Source organism: Electrophorus electricus, unplaced genomic scaffold (genome assembly GCF_041902795.1).
Source record: "Electrophorus electricus isolate QZ-2024a unplaced genomic scaffold, ASM4190279v1 Scaffold44, whole genome shotgun sequence".
NCBI lineage: Eukaryota > Metazoa > Chordata > Actinopteri > Gymnotiformes > Gymnotidae > Electrophorus > Electrophorus electricus.
In genome coordinates this window covers 1227819-1248224 of record NW_027658735.1, presented here as the reverse complement: position 1 = coordinate 1248224, position 20406 = coordinate 1227819, and the positions used below count along the sequence as shown (strand labels likewise).

General features: G+C 41.0%; 1 non-coding gene across 1 annotated transcript; it reads right to left on the bottom strand.

The window, feature by feature from the left end:
* Positions 1-1832: 1832 nt before the first annotated feature.
* Positions 1833-1906, bottom strand: trnai-aau (transfer RNA isoleucine (anticodon AAU)). Its single transcript has one exon. It is a non-coding gene; the product is annotated as a tRNA-Ile (tRNA).
* Between the last annotated feature and the right edge of the window lie 18500 nt (positions 1907-20406).

The following is a 20406-nucleotide window of genomic DNA, read 5'->3' as shown; positions in this document are numbered from 1 at the left end:
ATTCTGGAGTGCTGTGCTATCTGTGCTCCCCACTAACTCTTCCTACCTGCTGGGGTTTCTCCTTCCTGGACCTGCCTTAAAATGCTTAAAATGACAGCACCTTGCCCTCCATTTACCTGCAACATTCTGCACTGTCACAAACAATATTTATGTGCAGATTAGCAGATGAACCTCACCTGGATGATCCACATTTCATTTCTTTGTACTGTTATAATAATGAGTTACTGTATTTCTACCCAGGTGTTCTATCCAGGTGAACTGTGCTCTGTTTCTATCTCCTATGATGTCTTTGTGTAGGAATGCTGTAGTGTATCTTTCATGCTTACAATTTGTCAGCCATCCTCTACCCAACTCATCTTTGCCCAGGTTTATCCAGGGTTAACCGAAGGAGGATGAGTTCCCTTTTGAGTCTGACACCTTCCAAGTCCCTTCCACCATTCCAGTGAGTTTTTCCTACTGTCACCCTTGCCAATGTCATTTGGCTTATTTATCAGTTGTCACAAGGTGTTAACGTTATTATGCACATGTATATAAAATGTGTATATACTCTATATACATATACATATATATATATATATTGCATTATTCTCTGCACCTTAAATGTTATTTGCAGTTTGGATTGGATTATAAAGTGAATTTCATTGGTGAGTACTATATTTTTTGGTGACAAAGTATAATCTAATCTTTACAAAGCAGTGACCAGAAAGGAAGAGCTGGATGAGGCTTTGGTCCCCATGATAGTTAGAGACACACAGCCATTTAGCATAGTTGAGGATAAAAGCTTCAGGGACTTGGTAGCAAAATTGGATTCAACTTATATTCTCCTAACTAGGAAGGTATGTGTGGTGACATGGATACATTATGAGAGTAGTATTAAAAATATATATAATTATTTTCTTCCTTCCCTTTAGACTGTAAAGGCCATGGTTGAGGCCAAATGTCAATAAGAGAAAGAGAAGGCCAAAGCTGAGGTCCAGAAAATTCCTGCAATGAGTTTGTCAGCAGATATGTGGACATCTCTTAATGTGGATGCCTTCTTGGCTGTGACCTGCCATTTTATAGATGACAACACATTTCTGTAGTCTACACTACTTGGTGTTGTGAAATTCCTGCAGGCGCATACGGCTGAAAATTTGGCCTGTGTGAAATCCTCTCTTATGGAAGAATGGGAAATAAAATAAAGTCACATGTCTGGTTACTGATGGCACATCTAATATGATTGCCTGTGGAAATAGCTGAAGCTGCCTCATGCGCTTCAAAAAAAAAGAAACTGAGGTTGAAACAAGGTGTTGGAGCGATTAGTAGAACTCAGGGAGCCTGTGGGGGCAGATTTGGCGGGTTTACAAACTGATATTCCTGCGCTGATCTCTGATGTATACAGTAATGTATGTCGGTGCCGGTCTATACTGTATTCTTTTCACAAGGCAACTGTGGAGCTGTCAGACCTCAGTGGCAGGCATAATCATATCCCAACACATTTCAGACTAAAGGATTTGAACTCCCTGGCACTTCCAGACACCTAACTGGCTATAATTTGATGGGGAGGATGCAGGTTGTCTGCATGCCTCTGGAATGGCTTCTTTGACCTATTCACACAGCGATCGAGAGCCTTACACTAATGCCAGAGTCCCTCTGATTTCATACTTTTCTCTGCATTGTCCAAGATTTGTAAACAAGCACAAATCCATGGGTAAAGTTTTGTAATCAAGAACACACTCTCATGTACTTGGAACATGTCTTAGCAGATTGTGATTTACAAGCAATGTTATAAGCAACACAAGTTCAAACAGGTGGTTTGTTGACAAGGGGTCATTCATCAAACAAAACCCACATGGCCCATATGGGGATCAAACCCATGACCTTGGCGTTATTAGCACCACGCTCTGACCAACTGAGCTAATCGGCCTTTCTCCGTTCATTTTGCAGTTTTTGGTACAGCACTGAAGGGAACCTTTCCATGAAATTGTAGACTTGGTGTCCACAAGATTACGGCCACTTTTTCGACCGAGCATAGGTGAAAGTTGACACTTATTGTTCCCTCTGACAAATGGTTATTCTGCAGCCAACTTTTGAATTAAACTTCAAAAGCAAATGTGGAGAAGCTTTTGTTAAAGAGCAATTCAGTGCAGTTGTACACAGTGACGAAATCATCAATTGCAAAGTCCACTGAGCTTTATTGCTGTGAGTTACATAGTGCTGTCTATTACACCATGAAATCTGCCATAACAACAAAAATGTAATGTCTGATTCTGTGAGCCAAGGAATATAAACCTTTTAGGGACATATTTAAAATATCAGATTTTCTGCCTGAGCACAGAGTAGGCATTTTTTTCTAGCTTTAACCATACGTCCTCTTTCTTTGGAAATCTGTGTCATTGCTGCATGAATAAGCAGAAAGATTTTGAGCAATTTTTTGTCTGGGTCTAAGGGGCAATTTATTCAAACCAAAAGATGCTATTTTAGCTAGTTTGTCAAATGAACATGTCAAACCGACAGAGACAATGTGTCTAGCTACAGAGCTCTGCAAGGTTTAATTCTTGGAAGTATTTGAAGCCATAGAAAGTTATTCTGTAAGCATTGCTTAACTCAATAAAAAGAGACAGTTAGAGCCAATGGCTGCCAGATCTAACATAGCTCACATTTTATAGTGTTTGCATAGCATATCAGAATCTGCAAGAACTATTCCTGTCATTTCAGGAATAAGCTTTTTTGACTTCACAGCTAGATGAAATATTTAGGGTGGATGCAGGATTTGGTATGATCTCCTAGAGAATTGCCATTCCACTGTGTCTTCAGCTTTTGTCCGATCTGCAAACAAGTCCCACTCTAGGAGAACTAGGTCAAGTGGTAGAGTGCTCTTTTAGTATGTGAGTGTTAGTGGGATTGATGCTCACATTCTCAAGTCTAGAATTTGTAGTTTTTTTCTATGATGAAATCCTTTCTGATAGCAAATGTTTTCGGGACCTGCTAATACGCTTATGCCATGCACACATTACGTGACTTTTGAAGTTTTCAAATTGATGTATGGCTCACACTGCACAACTGTATGTCTTGGAATCTGGAAAGCTTAATTTGTGGTATCTCAGTGGCAGACATAATCAGTGATAAACCACTGATATGTCAACTGGTCTTAACACAGACAGATTTAACTTACTCTGTTGAGACTGTGTCTAACTTAAACCTTTCCTTCAAATAGAAGAGATCCTTGTTGCAGAGGTAATGTTTTTACCTTTATATGGTTTTCCCACTCATAGTCATGCAACACACAAATGCAAACCTCTCACAGACTGTCTCACACACATCCAGTTATTCATCTGAACACATGATGTTTCTGCCTCTGTACCGCTGTTAGTTATGCAATGGTTCCTCAATACTAGCACTAACTGAACAGGGTTCTGTATAAATATGATCTTTATAACAGCTGCCATAACAGCAAAAATGTAATGTCTGATTCTGTGAGCCAAGGAATTATTATTGATATTGTGAATATTTAATAACCTCCAATGCCAGCAAATTAAATTTCACAATATTGTGAAAATTGTAAAGGATACTTTATTCATGTCCTCATTGCTAAAGATTGTATCGCTTTATCACAGCGATACGCTAGTTAGCTAGCTAACAGTTGAGGTCAGCGAGTGTCAAACTCGGGGCTATAAACCATTCCTTGTGGAACCATTTCATTGTTCAGCTTTCAACTTTGATCGTTTAGGTGCTGGTAGTTTGTTAGCTAGCTAACTGTTCAGCAATAGAAAACCTACTTTTGTATGATTTAGAGACCCAAATTCACAAACCTGTGGGTTTTCAAATGTATCGTTCTCTCTAAATAAGCAAAATGAGTTAAGCCATTACTACAGCTATCGGACTGTTTGAACTACAATATTCGACTGTTCATTTATTGTTAATTAGATTAAATTAACTTTCATAAACATTCTGTATTAATAGAATGTAGTTTGTAATGACTGATTAACTGTGTATATTCAACATGAAGCTATTCATATAACGTTTCAAGTTTGGTTTATTTGTAACATACATTTATTTGCCACTTTCATTTTTAGGCTGTAAAATGAAAGCTCCTTGCTCACAATCATTGCTATAGTTTGATCAAATTCATTTATATATATAAACTCCCTATTCAATGGGAAGAAACCAGTTCATGTCATTGTGAATTGCTGGTTCTGTAATCAAAACACTGAGGTTCCATATGAGCACAGAAACTGCTGAGACTGTCCATTCTGTGTGCAGTACAATGGCTTCTAAGAGGTATTGCTGTATTTGAGACATGGTGAGGACATATTTTAGTGAAAGTCTTCCAATGATGCACCCTTACCTGAACCATTTTATGCTGTTGCTGCTGTTAAAAAATGCAGAATGGTGATTATAACGAACCGATCCTTGCACAATATATGGAGCACCTCAACCATGGGGTATCAGCTGGTGTCCCTGTGCTTGATGCATCCAAGACTCAACCAGACACTGAAGATCAAGCAGCTGGCTTCCTTCACTCCCAGAGAGGAAGTAGGTTTTCCATTTGAACTGTTGCCTTCTTAGTTAAGACGTATGCATTGTTGATTGCAGTGCCAGAGCTGTGAAACTGTGCAAGGTAATGCATGTCCATTGCTGGACTTGGGCAAAGATTGTGAGTGGGTCTTCAAGGGCAAACAGGATCTGATGGCCCACATGTAGTTTGATATTATTCCTAAATAACTAAGTTTACATGGCTATTTGAAAGAAGCTGATCATGTAAGCAGCAAAGACAGAATATCATTCTCTGACTAAGGATTTAGTTGACTCATGTTTAACCCAACTAAACTGTGGTCCTGGCTGATTTTAGTTGGACTATTGAGCCACTGACTCATGCACAGAGTTTTCTGAGTATTTTGCAGTTTCTTACTGTACTGAGTTCTTACTGAGTATAACATCAACTTTGATACATTTGTTTTCTTTTCACCGAACAAAGCCTTCAACTTTGACTGTGGTGACATGAAATCCAGATGTGCAGAGTGTTTTTTCAGTAATGCATCTTTTGCCCGTGCATTTTGATTGCAGTGTTAGGAGGTCATAACTGCTGATCAGAACTTTGGACAAGAGGGCTTATCCTCATGGCTCTCTGACTTTCATGTACAACAACAAACAATATTTTCTTATTTATTTTTTTCCAGTTGTAACAAACCGTTCTGCTGTTTTTTAACTTCTGTCAAATTTTTAATGGTTGTACAGGACAATTACGATGGAAATTGAGGTGTACAAGTGCCACCTTGAACAGACCTACGAGTTGTGCGGGCCTGTCAGACAGCTAAGCAGTATGACATCCAGCACCAGAACCGACAGCTGCGGGCCCTGCTTTTCAACCACCAGCTCAGATGCAGCCAAGATGCAGACAAAGAATTCATTAAGGTGAGTATTATTGTCAATGGTTGTCTTAGAATGGTGCTAAAGTGCTTAAGATAGTTTTTGGCGATTCTATAGCCAAGAATTCTCAAGATCACATCTAGCTGCATTCCTGTTGGGTGTGAATGACAGTTGCTCCTTCCCAGTTGATACAAAGTGACGATAGAAAAAAAGGCGTACACGGAACTGGTAGTGAACACTGTCCTTCAAGTGCATATAAGTGCATACAGTGTTTGAGCCTGCAATCCAGTTCATTACCCTGTCCAACAGGCTCCCAGGTTCCCCTCCACATCTTCTTTGTCAGAGATAAAAATTGATATAAAAAAATGGATACTTGAATACTTTTGGTTACTTTTTTGTTCCTGGCTACCATGCTTTTTAAAGCATTGATTATTTCAAACATTGATTTATCTAAGATAAGCAAAGACCTGTTCTCTCTTGTTGCATTTTGTGGGGTTTTTTTTGTTTTTTTTGTTTTGTTTTCTTTCCAAATGAAGCTGTTGTTTTCATTTTTGGTGGGTTTCATACTATCCACACCAGCTTCCAGGTTTCTGTCCTTTTACATACCAAGCAATCAGCTTCCTTTCTCTTTGCTACAGAGCACCTCTTTTCTGTCCACACCTGCTTGGCTGGTAGCTCTCAGAAGCCTTGCCTTCCTCACCTGTGCTTTTCTGGTTGTGCTGGCCATATGTGGGTCTGGATGTGACTCTGGAGACACATCCTCTCTCCACAACAGCCCGCACACTCTCAGCGGGGGAATCATCCCACCCAAAGAAGCCCACCAAAGTGACACTGAAGCCAAAGCAAAGAGCATCACCAAAACTATGCAAATGTGGAATGACCTGGTGGGTATTCTGCCAGAGAGAGGCAATAGAGAATATCAAGCTGATCTGGTAGTCTGGAAGCAACCACCAGATGGCTGTTGCTTCTGTTGCCCTTTTGACTTCCATCAACATCTACTCAGGCAGTAAAAAGAAATGGTGTACTGGGAGGTAGTAAATCTTGCTAATCAGTACTTGTTTTTGGCCTGTGAAAATACAAACAAACAATACACATATTCAAACACTTCTGAACTACAATTGCTTATCAGGATTTACACAGGCTTATGTTCTTAATAGCACTTTGCTTACAACTTCATCAAAGCGGTTTTGTTCTACAGTATGTGAAAAGTCTACTTTCCCACACAGTTCACATGAGTCTTGATTCGTCCTGCTGGTTCTTCATGTCTGTGAATGTGAAAAATCTAACTTTTTTGCTTGGCTTCAAGCAGTGATCCTTTGATTGTATCATTCATGATTCATTTAGGATTACAACCAAGTGGTTCAATATCCAGCTAGAGGTGTACTCAAGTGAGGTAATAAAATGAAATTATTAATGTAATAATATGATGGCAGGAATTGTAAAAGACCAAATTAGGCTTCAGAAGTAAGCAGGAAGTGAGAATGACCAAATATGGCCTCTGTGGCAAGTCCAGGATTGAGGCCAGGATACCACCTAAAGATACAATTTAAAAAAAAAATGGTTTTGTAACTTGATGAAAATGTATAAATATTGAACCCACCTGAGACTGTTAGACATTCTGTGGTCAATACCTCGTCTGTATGCAACATTGAGCTCAGAATAAAGATGGCACCGGCTATTCCCTTCAATTCATTACTTTATTTTCTATTTAAAGTGTACTTGAGAAAAGGACTGGAATGTGGGAAAAATCTAGGAACCACACAAGAATGTCTGGAGATAAAAATTCAAGGCTGCATAGCCATACCTTAATGTGAGAGATCCTCCATTTCAGAGTCTGCTGTGTGAGAGTCCTGTGCCTTTTTTCTCTAGCTTGGAATAGGACTGTTGCTTCTGCTTCTTAAGGTTTTCAATCAACAAGGACGGTGGCTCCACCTGCAATGAACCATGAGCTTGTTATATTGAACTGCACAAGACAGTAAATTAACTCTTGTATTCATTCTGTATGAAGTGCGCCTCACTTGAGATGTCAGCCAAAGTTTAGCAGTAAATATGGTTATCTGCAGTTAAGTGTGTTGCTATTGATAGACATCTTCAGCTAAAAATAAGTCTTCCTTGACCCTAATCCACCAAGCCCAGATACAACACAGACATGCATGTGCTGTAGTTGGCTTCAAAACATTCAATGAACTTGTCAGCAACATGGTCCAGATTCCTGCAGCATGTGACATGCGTCTGCACGCATCCTGCCCCCACAGTCTCTGCCTGGCTCCCCCCACCCTCCTCCACCCCCAGTTTGCTCTCTCATCCTGCCCACCAGCAGCTAATGTCCACCGCCGCAGCGCAGCACCTCCCACTGTATGCTGCATGCTCCTCTGTGTGCCTGTGGTAAAACCTCGCCAAGTTTAGTGTTCTAGCCACTGCACTCCCCTCCCCAACTCACACATCAATCTCAGAGGCAGATGGATTCCTGTCTCCCAGCCGCATCCCAACTTTTTGATCTGTACACATACTTGGATAAATGTTCTCTGTGAATACAAAACAGCAACATTTGTCTAGTGTACCGGAGACCTCTTGGAAGTTTTGTAGACAGATGAGGTCAGGCTGTGCTAGCTGAGAGAGACGATATTTGAGCTTGAATCTGACTAGCACATGCACAGAAGCATAGGGTATTATGAAGGCTCTGCATGATATCGTGACCCAAGGTTGAGCTTACAGTAGGTTGCCATATTGCCTCATATCAAGGGCAGTGTACGTTGGAAGACCATAGCAGAGACGTGTGACCGAACTATGTGCACAAGCGCATAACATGCCGCATTCCTTGTTTTCTCCCATTTTTGAGTGAAGCTAATTGATAGTGCCATCTGCCATCTCCTTTTAGAAAGGCAGTGCAGTGCCTTGGCCGTTGATGTGAGTTGTTTTGTCAAAGGAAAGAATTGAAAATGTGAGCGGTGATCTCCATGTAATACTTAGGCTTTAATGCCCTTTACCACTCATTCAGTGCTTGTCTGTGTTTATGTTTTCAGTGTTACAGTGTGATTTTATTTAGGTGAAATTTGTTTTCAGTCTATCTGCAGTAGTGCACTTAAAGGGCCAGGAAGGTTAGTGGAACACATTTGCTCTGCCTCTGACCTCACAATTCCACTGTAACAACAGTGTTCAATTCCATCATTTAAAAAAAAAAAAAAACTTGGTTTGGTTTAAATTTGTTTAAAGATTTGTTTAAATTGTGTGTGCCAGTGTATCTGAGCGTGTTACAGTCTCTCTGACCCTCTACACCCATTAGTGCGTTCTTCCACTAGCTTCTCTCTCGTTCCTGCTTCAATATTCAAGGGAGGATTGAGATCCATTCAGGTAATTTTGCAGTCTTCAAAAAATGCATTGAAAGACATTCCAGTAGCTCAGTGGTGCACCTGCGCTCCACTCTGCTCCCCAGTTCGGAGGATGCCAGCACCTATGTTTAGTCTTTTATGTTTAGTCTTTTTTAGTCTGTTTCTTTTTATTTCCTTTGGACTCCAGTGCTTTTTAATAATCTGTTTTGGACATGGTATGGCTGCTCCATTACCCAGGAGCCCATACAAAGGTTCATTTCTGCCTGCCTGCATAACTGCTGGAGGGAGGATTTTATGTCCAGAAAATGTTAAGATGGCAACAGCTCGGTGGGAGACAGTATGTGAGAATCACGTCTTAGGCTCATTTTACTGTTTCTCATGTAGAAGGAATTCCCTCACTGTGTTCCCATTCTGAGCATCAAAGCCAACTGGGATGGGGGTTTGTCACATTCTGAATTCTAGCTCATGTCATATTTTGTCAGCATTGGCTTTGATAGACTCAGGTTATCGGTACAAATTTACATTCAAGATTAGTTGTCTTTTACATATATATCCCCTCTCCTGCAATCATGGCTAATTAGCTGCATCCATCATTGTAATTGTTTAATTTTTCATGCTAGTTCATTCACCCTTGTATTAGTGCCATGCATGTGAAACAGACTCTTGAAAGGTTTTCTTTTTGTATCTTGCATGCCTAGCATAATAGGACATTCAAAATCCCTTAAATTTTAAACTTTTTTTTTTATGTATATATCTCCTCAACATTCCCAGTACAACTGCTGTAGAGTCCACGACTCAACTCTTGACTAAAGTCTTCACTCCGAGCGTCTGAGCCGGCTGCTGCGGCATACGCCACGCTGCTCTGTGACCCTCACTCTCCACTCCTCTCCTCTCCCAGCTTTTCCAGATCCCTCAGATGCAGACAGCCCAGCCTGCCATTCCAAGTAACAGCGCTTCCTTTCGACCCGTGTCCGGCCAGCCCATCATGATGTTCCTGACGCCCATGCCCTTCACCTCATCCCAGACCGGCCAGTACTACGTACTCCAGTACTACGTGCCTCAGGTACCCAGAGCAGAGAAAAGCGCCTGTGCAAATATGTACACAGTGTAGCAAATGGGTTGAAAATCTGTCTATAAACAGGTTGGCCAGCAATAAATAAACTGCTCCTAAAATGTGTAGATAAAAATATGTTTTATCTTGGAAGCAGAAATGAGAAGTTCTAGTTTAGTTTTTTTTCAGTGTAAAAACTAAATGTTTTTGTAATTTTTGTTTGTTTACTGCTTTGAATATCTCTTTTAGGAGTGTCCTATATGAATGGCCATGTCTGGTGCTAGGCCCTTTACCTCTGCTGTTCTGTTTCATTCTCAGTATCACCACAGTGGCCTTCCTTACGTGGGACATCCCCAGCAGTACTCCGTCCAGCCCACAGGACCCAGTACATTCTACCCTGGGCTCTTTCCTGCAGACTGCCCACTAGCATATGGTGAGTTTGGACTTCGCTTTCTCTACCCCCACCTGGGAAACCTACATGCGTGCTCTCACTGATAAAGAGACCTTTCTTCTGGGTATTCCTGCTGGCTGAAACTGGTTTTTCTTTTGCTCTCTAACTGAAACCAGTGCTTTTTTTTGGTCACCACTAGTGGCAGGGCCTTCATACTATCCTGGCCAGATCATATACACCAAATCTCCATCCATAATAGTGCATACAGCTCAGCAGCCTCCACCCACTAAGAGGGTAAAGAAAACAGTGAGTATTCCCCATGCCTCAGAGGTGAAATTAATTTAATTGTGGATTGACTAGAACTTGCTGTTCGTTAAGATCCGTATCCGAGACCCTAACCAGGATGGCAAGGATATCACAGAGGAGATCATGTCAGGAGTAGGCATTAGCCAGAACACAAGCCCACCAGTGGGACGTCCCTGCACTACCCCTACTGCTCCACAGGTAAGCCGTTCAGTCCCACAGCCCGAGCCCCTGATCGGCTGCAGGCCGCTGCTTCGCGTCATCCACTCCACAGGTCAAAGTTCTCTCTCATCTAGTCCTCCCTCATAATAAGCTCTGAGCTGATTGTTTGGTTGTTTGGCTGGCTTTCATTGTCTTGTCCTATTAAAAGCATCATACAATCAGCAACAAAATCTGATGGTGTAGTTTGATTTCCGGCCATTCTCTCTTCCTTCTTCAGTGATTCGGTCACACCGTTGACCCTCCTCCGTCATATTTGACTGGTTGCAGTAGCTTGTGTGATTGTGGCTGTTCTGATTTAAGAAGGCTTCTCAGATGTGTTTTGATGTTCCGACTTGCCGTGCCTATTCTTTTGTCTGCCTCCATCTTAGTTCTCCCTCACAGCCACTCGAATCCTCCTGATCTTCCCTCGTGTTCCCTCTACACAGACAGCCCGCATAAAGGCCCTGTAAGAACGATTCAGCCAAACCCTGAGCACCTCAGCTTCTCTGAGGAAAGGCCTCTCTGTAAACTCTAATTATGCTGTGCTGTGCTGTGCTGTGCTGTGCTATGCTCACCCCCCCACCCTCATTGCCATTCCCCTTCTTCTGCATGTGTGTGCAGTATCTCTCTCTCTCTCTCTCTCTCTCTCTCTCTCTCTCTCTCCATCTTTTCTGTCTTTTGCTAGTTTTTATGTCCACACCCTCATTATCCTCACATTTTCTACCTCAAATCCCAGCAGCTGAACAGCCAGGTAGCAGAGCAGGGGAATGTCATGTATAACGTGGACAGTGCTCAGGTCCTTCCTGCTCCTGTGGACTTGAAACCAGGTCAGGCCTCACTGTCCCTTTCAACCCTCTAACTACATCACACACACACACACAGCTGGTTTAGGGCTAGCTAGCACATGCATGAACTTCCTTATGAAACTAGTACTAGTTTTGTGGATGATTTGCTTTTGACTCCACTGATTATTATTTTATTTGAATTTTTTTCCCCTTTTTGGTGGTTCAACTTTCCCAACCCTCATCTGTGATTGGCTGTAGATGACGAGCCAAAGCTTGAGTGTGCAATGCTGAAGTCTTCATCACCAGCACTACGGCCAGTCGAGCCTCCTGTGCAGAGACGAGAGCCCGGCAGTCCTGCTTTTGCTCCTGCCCCTGTCTCTGCACATGGACCCGTCCCAGCTCCAGCTCCCACTCCTGCCCCCACCCCAGACTCTTATCCCCCTGAGAAATCAGAGCTTCCTCCGCAGATGTTTAACCAGCTGATGAAGCAGGTGATGGACCTCACCATCGACACGGAGGAGCGCCTCAAAGGCGTGGTTGACCTGGTTTTTGAAAAAGCCATCGATGAGCCCAGCTTCTCTATGGCCTATGGCAATATGTGCAGCTGCCTGGCTATGGTGAGTAACATGTTCCCATACATTGCTGCTGAAGTTCCATACAAAAGCAAATGCCACACAGAAGTGAACTCTGTTTGAACCACTCTAAACTGACATGGAGCTTTAATCAGCTTCTATTTAGTAACAACTCTCAACACTGTCTTATACCCAAGTGTTTCTCCTACATGTCTTTCCTGTGTAGTTAAAAGTGCCCATGGCAGACAAGCCCACCAGCACTTTGAGTTTCCAAAAGCTGCTGCTGAACCGCTGTCAGAAGGAGTTTGAGAAGGACAAGGTCAAGGATGATGTTTTGGAGAAGCTGCGGCACCAGCTGGAAGCGGCCACTTCAGTAAGCAGCACTTCTGTCTAATTTACCCGACTCACCAACCCACAGATCAGGAGAAAGGGGACTGAAATCGGCAGCAGTGCTGGGAGGCGGCCTGGTCGTTATCGGGTCCAAACGCACTGTTTCTTGCTTTTGTCTTTGTTCTGGTTACTCCTCGCAAGGCCAGCGAGCGGGAGAGGCTGGAGGAGGATCTGGAGGAGGCGAAGGACAAGGCCCACAGGAGGTCCATCGGTAACATCAAGTTCATCGGGGAGCTGTTCAAGCTGCACATGCTGTCGGAGGCCATCATGCATGACTGTGTGGTCAAGCTGTTCATGACCCACAGCGAGGAGAGCCTGGAGCGTCTGTGCCACCTCCTCACAGCCATCGGCAAAGACCTGGACTTGGAGAAGGCCAGGGTAAGCAGGCCACGGGCCTTATCTGGGTTGATTTAATATTCTCAGCAGATGATCAGCACTTGCATCGGTTTATCTTTAGTATGTCATGTAAAGGTTTACGGGGCATGTGTAGATGAGTGCTAGTGTGTGGTGCAGCGACTGTGCCTATTTTGTCCAGATTTGGTCTGTGTTGCGTTTTTCACAACAAGTACTTTACACATCGAAACTGGATGAAGAAGTTTTGGATATTGTATCTTGACTGTCAGTTTTGTCTCTAGTAGGAACAGCAGTTGTGATGTTGACAGTTCAGTCACCAACTAGTTTGACAGTTATATGTGTTCAATTTTCCTGGTCTTTTTTATTGTGTATTTTTTTCTCCATGCACGCTTTTAACCAAAAAACAAGCATGTTGAAATGTTGTCTATAAAAGTTTTGCTGTCAGTGTTTTCTGTTGCTTGCCTGTTGCCTGCACTCTGACTACAGGGTAGCCAACTAATTAGGATCATCATCTATAGTGCGACTAGCATGCTGCGCTGATATCAGTGTATTATTAGGCCTTGGCAATGATTTTAAAAGTGTCCAAGTTCATGTTGTTTAGTGAAGTTGTTAGTGTGGTTGTTAGCTCTGCTCCTACTGCAGCTGACAAAATGAAAGGCTTTTATTGAGGACTGGTCAGCTGTTAGAAGGTTTTGCTCTCACAGCCTCCTCCACGTTTGCCGCCTCCTGCTGCTGCACCCTGGATTCCCCAAAGCCAAGTGCAGCTGATGACAGCACAGATACACCCACAGTGGCAGTGAACTGCTTTACAGCACTGACCAACGTGCAAGGCAGCAGGGTTTACATAAGAGTCATAAACATCTTGCGACATGAGTTCAGCTGAGAGCACACCTGATCGAATCGAAAAGGGTAGAATACCTGAAATTTTTCTACGTTTCTCTTACACTCTCTCTCTCTTTCTCTCTCTCTCAGCCAAAAATGGATCACTACTTTAAATATATAGAAAAGACAGTGAAGGAGAGGAGGGGTTCCTCACGCATTCGGTTCCTGCTCCAGGACGTCATCGACCTGCGACTGGTTAGAGACTCTGCCTGTGTTTGTGTGTTTGTGTTTGCCATTCCAGCGCATGGTGATGCAAAAGTATGCATCTGCTGATTTTGCTTTTCTAGCATAACTGGGTGTCGCAGCGAGCTGACCACGGGCCCAAGACCATTGAACAGATCCATCAGTAGGCCAAACTTGAGGAGCAGAGGAAGGTGCACCAGCAGCTGCTGTCCAAACACAACAAGAGGCAAAGGTGTGGCCCTCAAATCTGTGATAGCCTTTTTCACCTGGCTGTGTGAGGCCGAGGACAAGTCCAAGGACAAGTGACAATTGCTAAAACACAATATAATAATTCAAAACAATAATAAAACTGTGTGACAAAGAAACAAACGTTCTGACTCTAATGTATTTTTGTTTTTTCCTTTATGAACTGCAGATAAAACTATATTTAACATTTGCAGATGTTCAAAACAAAAGGCAGAGGTGAATATAGAAATAATATTATTTATTTTTATTTTATTCTTCCTTGGTTTCTTCTGAATTCAGATAGGCTCTGCCCACTAGATTTTACTTTTTTTGTTTGTTTGGGTTTTTCCTAGGATTTTCACACCATTCTGAGTGAAATTGGTGTCAAAATATTTGCAAGAATCTGTATCTCAATAATTATTTAAACAAAAACCTGACATAAAAATACAGCTGTCCTATTGCAGTCTAATATTAGTAGTACAAAGTAGTAGTACAAAGGTTAGGCTTTAACTTTAACTAGCTGTCACTCCTGAAGGACATGTTCAGATTTCATGAAATTTAAAAGACTTATACCAGTATTGACTTTGAGGTAGCTTACCAAATGTAGCAGTTTTGTCAATATGGGGCATATAATAATATGCAAATAACTGTTTCTCAACAACTGCTCTTCTGATCTTCTGATCAAGATGAAATTTTGCATACTGCTTCTGTAAGCAAGCTGGAGGATTGCTAAGGCTGAGTCAAACATTGACTAATGTTTTTCAGGTAATTGGCTAATCATTTTTCAGTGGGCTTCAAAGGATGTAATGTAATTTAGTAAGAAATGGCTTCAGTAGACTGCTACAACGTTGATTCTTGTAGAAATTACTTTGAATTTAAATATCCTACTGCTTTTTATGTTGCTGATGAACTGTAACACACTAGTCGTAGGACCTTTCTCCAATCTTCACAAATTTGGTATCAAAATATTGATGAGACTGAAACATGTTGATATTTGTATGGAGTATGGCCCCTACATACCTATCAATCCTTCCAAGGTGTACTGATTCATTCAAAACAGCTGAAAAAAAAATTAAGACTTATTTGAGTAATTCTTATGAAACTTGACATGAGTATTGATTTATGGACTTTAAGCTAGCATGGCAATTATAGGACATTTTTGCCAAGAGAGCCCCTCTGACATATGAAAAGGTATAAAAAAAAAAAAAAAGAGTCAATCCCATTGTGTACCAATTGTGCATGAGAAATGCAGTTTATACAGTGCAATACTTTGTGACTATTCCATAAAAAAGTTCAATACGTTTCGTAAACCTTTTTTTAGCCTGATTTTTGATACCTAAATTAGTTGGGCAAATGCACCTTTCAAACAAATCAGTGACCTTTTGATCTAGAGATACCCTTTCAATGTAAAAAATGCAGATCTTCTTGTAAATAATTATCAAAAATATGTGTATTTAACTATCAATCCCCAAGAGCAGGATTTTTATTAATAGGCTAAAACTTAGCCATAGAGTGTTAGATTATCACCAAACTTCAATGGTGTATATGAACATACTGTGAATGCAAGTACATTTGGGGTGAACTGACCTTCTGGGGGAACTATATTTCTTAGTCATGTCGAATCAGAAAAAATAATATTTATATAAAGCAATTCAGCAGAGAAAATTGAGAGATTGGTTTCAAAATACAACATTCCCGGAAACAAAACGTCAAAACCAACCACAAAGGCTGGTGAACTTAATATGGGATGTCATCAGCAACCAAGTTGTGCAGATGTGATAAAATGATTGGACCCCTTAATTGCCAACTGCAGCTATAATAAATGTAATTCTAATGTATGTCATGAATTCCCTAGATGAAGGAAATTAGACATTTCAATAGCAACACACCTCCCTTGATGGAATGACTGGGTACAGAAACTAGTTGACCAGAAAGGCCAGAAAAATAGCACAACCACAGCCTTCAAACCAGACAACAAACCTGCTTAATGCTGACAAATTTTTATTTTTTTTTCAAATACAAAATACAGACTCACTCTCAATAAACAACCATTTGATGAACTAATGCAGAATATAAATTAAGACAGTGACACAAGCTTTACTGTAGTTACTAAGCATTTAGGTTTGGGTGTTTTTAGGACTTGGTGGGATGGTTACGAGAAAATATTGGCATATTAGATAAGCAGAAAAATACTATGGATGGGTTCAACACATGATGTGCGTGCTCGTTTGACTTTGGATCTATTGGATCCCGCCAATAACTGTTGAAAAGAAAAATGACCTCCTGATTGCTAAAACATATAATGGAAATAAATGTCTTATGCAATACGAGAATTATGGAAATCGGGTCAGCTTTGGAATAGAGAGGAGCGTTAGGCACATACTAATAATATTAATACATTTTCAGAGACACACAATATCCATCCTGCCAAGGACAGGCAGTGATCAGTGAACCAGGCAGCCAGTAAGAGAAATAAAATCACCAAGAAAGTCAGGCTTTTTGCTGTTTGTTTTCAAAAAAATGTCCTTGACAGAACACAAGATGTGACTGAATGAGCAAAGTTACATTTATATAGAGCCTTTCAAAGAACATGCAATGCTTTCCAATGAACACACACAGCTTCTACATTCAGTCACATGCTGGATATTGTGTTAAATTGTTAGTCAGTGGCTTACTGCAGGGTGACTGTGTGTAAAATGGGGAAGAGTAACTCCACTCCAGCCTCCTCTATCTCACAGTCATGCAGAGTGAGCTGTGTGTGTGTGTGTGTGTGTGTGTGTGTGTGTGTGTGTATGTAGGTATGTATGTGTGAGCTCTCTGGATGACCATGGAGACGACTGTGCAGTCCTCGGTGCTCAGAGTCAGAGTGTGTGTCTGTGTGTTTGCTGTCAGGTCCAGAGCAGAGCTGCAGGAGAAGTCCAGTGTGCTGCAGAGCAGAGAGCAGATCTGCTGCTGCTGCCCCCTGCTGGAGGTCAGAGACACTGTAGCAGTGGAGCAGCCTCAGCAGCAGCCTGTCAACACTGAGAAAACAAAACACACACACACACACACACACACACACACACAAACACACACACAGTGGCAGGGCAGTTAATTTCAGATTAATATAAATATTTCACCCGAATTTACCAATTACCATGGACTGTAATATGTTGATTACCTGACACAGGAGTCTCAATAAAACCTAAACAATGCTGGCACAAAATGACATCTTGGAAACTTTCCAAAACACACATAAATGAATATATAAGTGTATGTAAATGTATATAAGTTTTTATAACACGCCCAGTTTCCTGCTTATTTTCAGCCACTTTTTGGTAACTGCATTTATATTATGTCAAATGAGATTTTAATGCTTTAATTTTTGTGTATTAAGAAATGGTACTTGATCAATTTATGTTATTTATCCTCATATGGAAAGATTTGCTTCCATATTTTCCATATTTCAAATTTTGTGGGAAAAAGATGTCTGGAGATTTTACAGTCTCTTATAGCCTGCAAGTTATAGGACAGTGCCAGACCTGTGAAACAGTGCCACTTCATCCAGTGTTTAGATGACGTTTGATGCTTAGACCTCATTAGTCATATGCTAATAGTAACTTTGATACAATCTTCAATACAGTGTTGAATCAATGTGCTTTGCAATAGTGAGCTTTGATGCCTCAGTATCTAACATCCCATCACTACACTGGAGTTCTACCATATGTATTCTTTCTCTGCCTGTTCGTTTTCCATATTGTTCTCCGTTCCCGTGTTCTTAATATCTGTGTTATCTTACTTTTACCTCTATGTTTTCTTCTTCCTGGTTAGCCTCACTTTGTTTTTTGTTTATCATGTATTCTGGTAACCTGCTCTTGGATAATGTTTCTGCTCCTCCTAATAAACAAAGTTCGACAACACGCTTGTGTCTTGCCCTGCCTGTCTCAGCATTACAGCTAATCTAAAGGTCAAAGCATAAACTTCACTGGCAGATACACCTATATTTAAACATTACCACGTATGTACACAGTTTTCTAATTACATTAACATATTAACAAATAAGCAGACATCTAGTTTCTGGACATCTGAATATTTTCAAAAATTTGATTCTTTAAAAGGTGGGTTTAAATGATACAGCACTACAAAAAGCACGCCAACCATAGGCAACAAGCAATCCTTGAATTAGAATAAATTAATATTTCTGTATGTGGGCAAAATAATAATATGATTCTTAGTCCACGTAATATTTAGGCTCCATGCATGTAAATATATCTTTTATTTAAAAATGAACACATTGTCTATTTTCACCATTAGTTGCTTTGAAACCATTTAAGCCCACTACACTCCATTTAAGATGACCTTAGAGTGTTTTAATGAGGAGTTCCTTCAAGTACAAACTTGCATCAGTTTTCACTGTACTGGCTGCAAGTAAGAAATTATGACATGCAAAATAAATGCTGTTTGATGGAATAAATGAATGACAAATATGAAGTTACGATGTGATCATAAAATGGCTTAGGCTAATGTGTCCATGTGTTCTTACAATCCTGGCAGGTCATGTGTGACTGGGGTTGGAGCTTTACTGAAACAGATGTTTTACATCTTGTTCTGGATTATAATCTGGCTAGTGGAATTGAGAGCCCTTTCCCCAATGGGAGAAAATGATTTTATTGTTTTATGTGAGATCATCCTGAGCAGACCATTCACAAATCAGAACAGTTTCCTGTGGCTACAGTGAGGACCTCAGCTGATACTGGAATATTCACCCACTGCTTTGATATGCTTATCTCACAGATTTCACAACAAAACCCCAGAATATCTACAATGTAGATGAGACAGGATTTGTCACTGGTCCATGACAAATCCTGTAAGATTATGTAGCAGACTACAGGTGGAAGTGGGAGGGAACAGATAACCGTCCACATCACTGGGAATGTTGTTGGGCAGATTCATCATCTACAAAGGGAAACGGTTGTACAATTCTTGGTGTCAAGGAGGTCCAGACCGCAACCCCATTTTTGTGACAGAACATGGACGGTTGGACAAATCTCTTCCTTAAACTATTCACTCAGATCTCAGACTGATCATTTCTCAGGGTTTTAATATTTGATGGTTAAGCCTCGCATGTGACTCTGGGACTGGGGGACTAGGGGGCTTCTTAACATTTTTTCTACTCCTGAACCTCTTACTGAATAAATGTTGAGCTGTTAATCCTTTCAAAACTTTACATTTTTAATATTTTGTCAATAAATCATGACATGATCTTACTTGGAACTTAAATGGACTTAAATGATGCAACTGTACCTATTAAGATGATGCCAGACTTTGCACCTATTTAAGAAAATATCTTTATTTACATTATAAAACAGACATGAACTAATAAGCACATTTTGAAATGAGAAGTTAGACATTCATATTATAAATCAATTAAATATCTATGAAAAATGCCTGGAAAATTATTTTGGCAGGCTTATTGCATGCAGTAAAGGAGTAAAGTTATGTTAATATGGAAAGGACATGAAATTCTATACCATACAGCTATTTTTGAAAGAAAGACTTAATTCCTTTAAATCCTTTCCATACAATCCTAATTCGAAATCTCTTCTTCTCACATGTTCTTGCTTCCGAGGCTCCATTCGCTTCTTTCGATGTCTGCTCTATGTCTTTTTGATGACGTTTCAGTTTCTTCTTCTCATGTGTCTTTTTCTCCTTGAACTGTTTCTCCTGTGCATTTGGTGCTGGCCTCACATCTGAGTGAGGCAGTAGTGGACGGCAAGGCCTGTAGGGTCTGGATGATGGGGCTTCTTGGAACCAGTGGGGCTCACCAGGTGCAAATCTGGTAGGCTGTCTGAGGGAGAGTGAGGGAAACCTGTTGTCTCGTGGTTTGGGAGACTCCAGGGGGAAACTGGGCCTTGGGCTTTCCAACTGTGAAAAAGCATTTAATTTAGCATCACTATTAAATACATGCATGTGCACACACTTTGATATACTATCAAAAATATAATGTAAGTGATATTGTAGTGCCATAGGCAAACCATTTGTTGATATGCCCTAACACATTTATGCTCACTATTTACCTGGACTTTAATTATAGTTGCTTATTTCAATCTAAAACCATCTGCTGTGTATAGCAGAACATTGCTTCATTGGATGTGCACTGCAGTGTAACTAAGTGTTTCTCTTTTCCTACTTTCTCAAGCTGTGCTCTCAGCCTTCTCAGTTCAGCTTTGATCTCCACATTCTCCCTCTGCAGTTCTCGCACTGCTAGCTCGAGGTCTAGACCTCCAAGACACCGCCCCACACGTGCAGCCTTCCGTCGGTTGTCCTCCCATGTCTTTCTCCGACATTCACCCAGGGTCTCTTTGCTCAACTCCTCCTCCACCTTATGGATTCCCATTTGGAACATACAGAG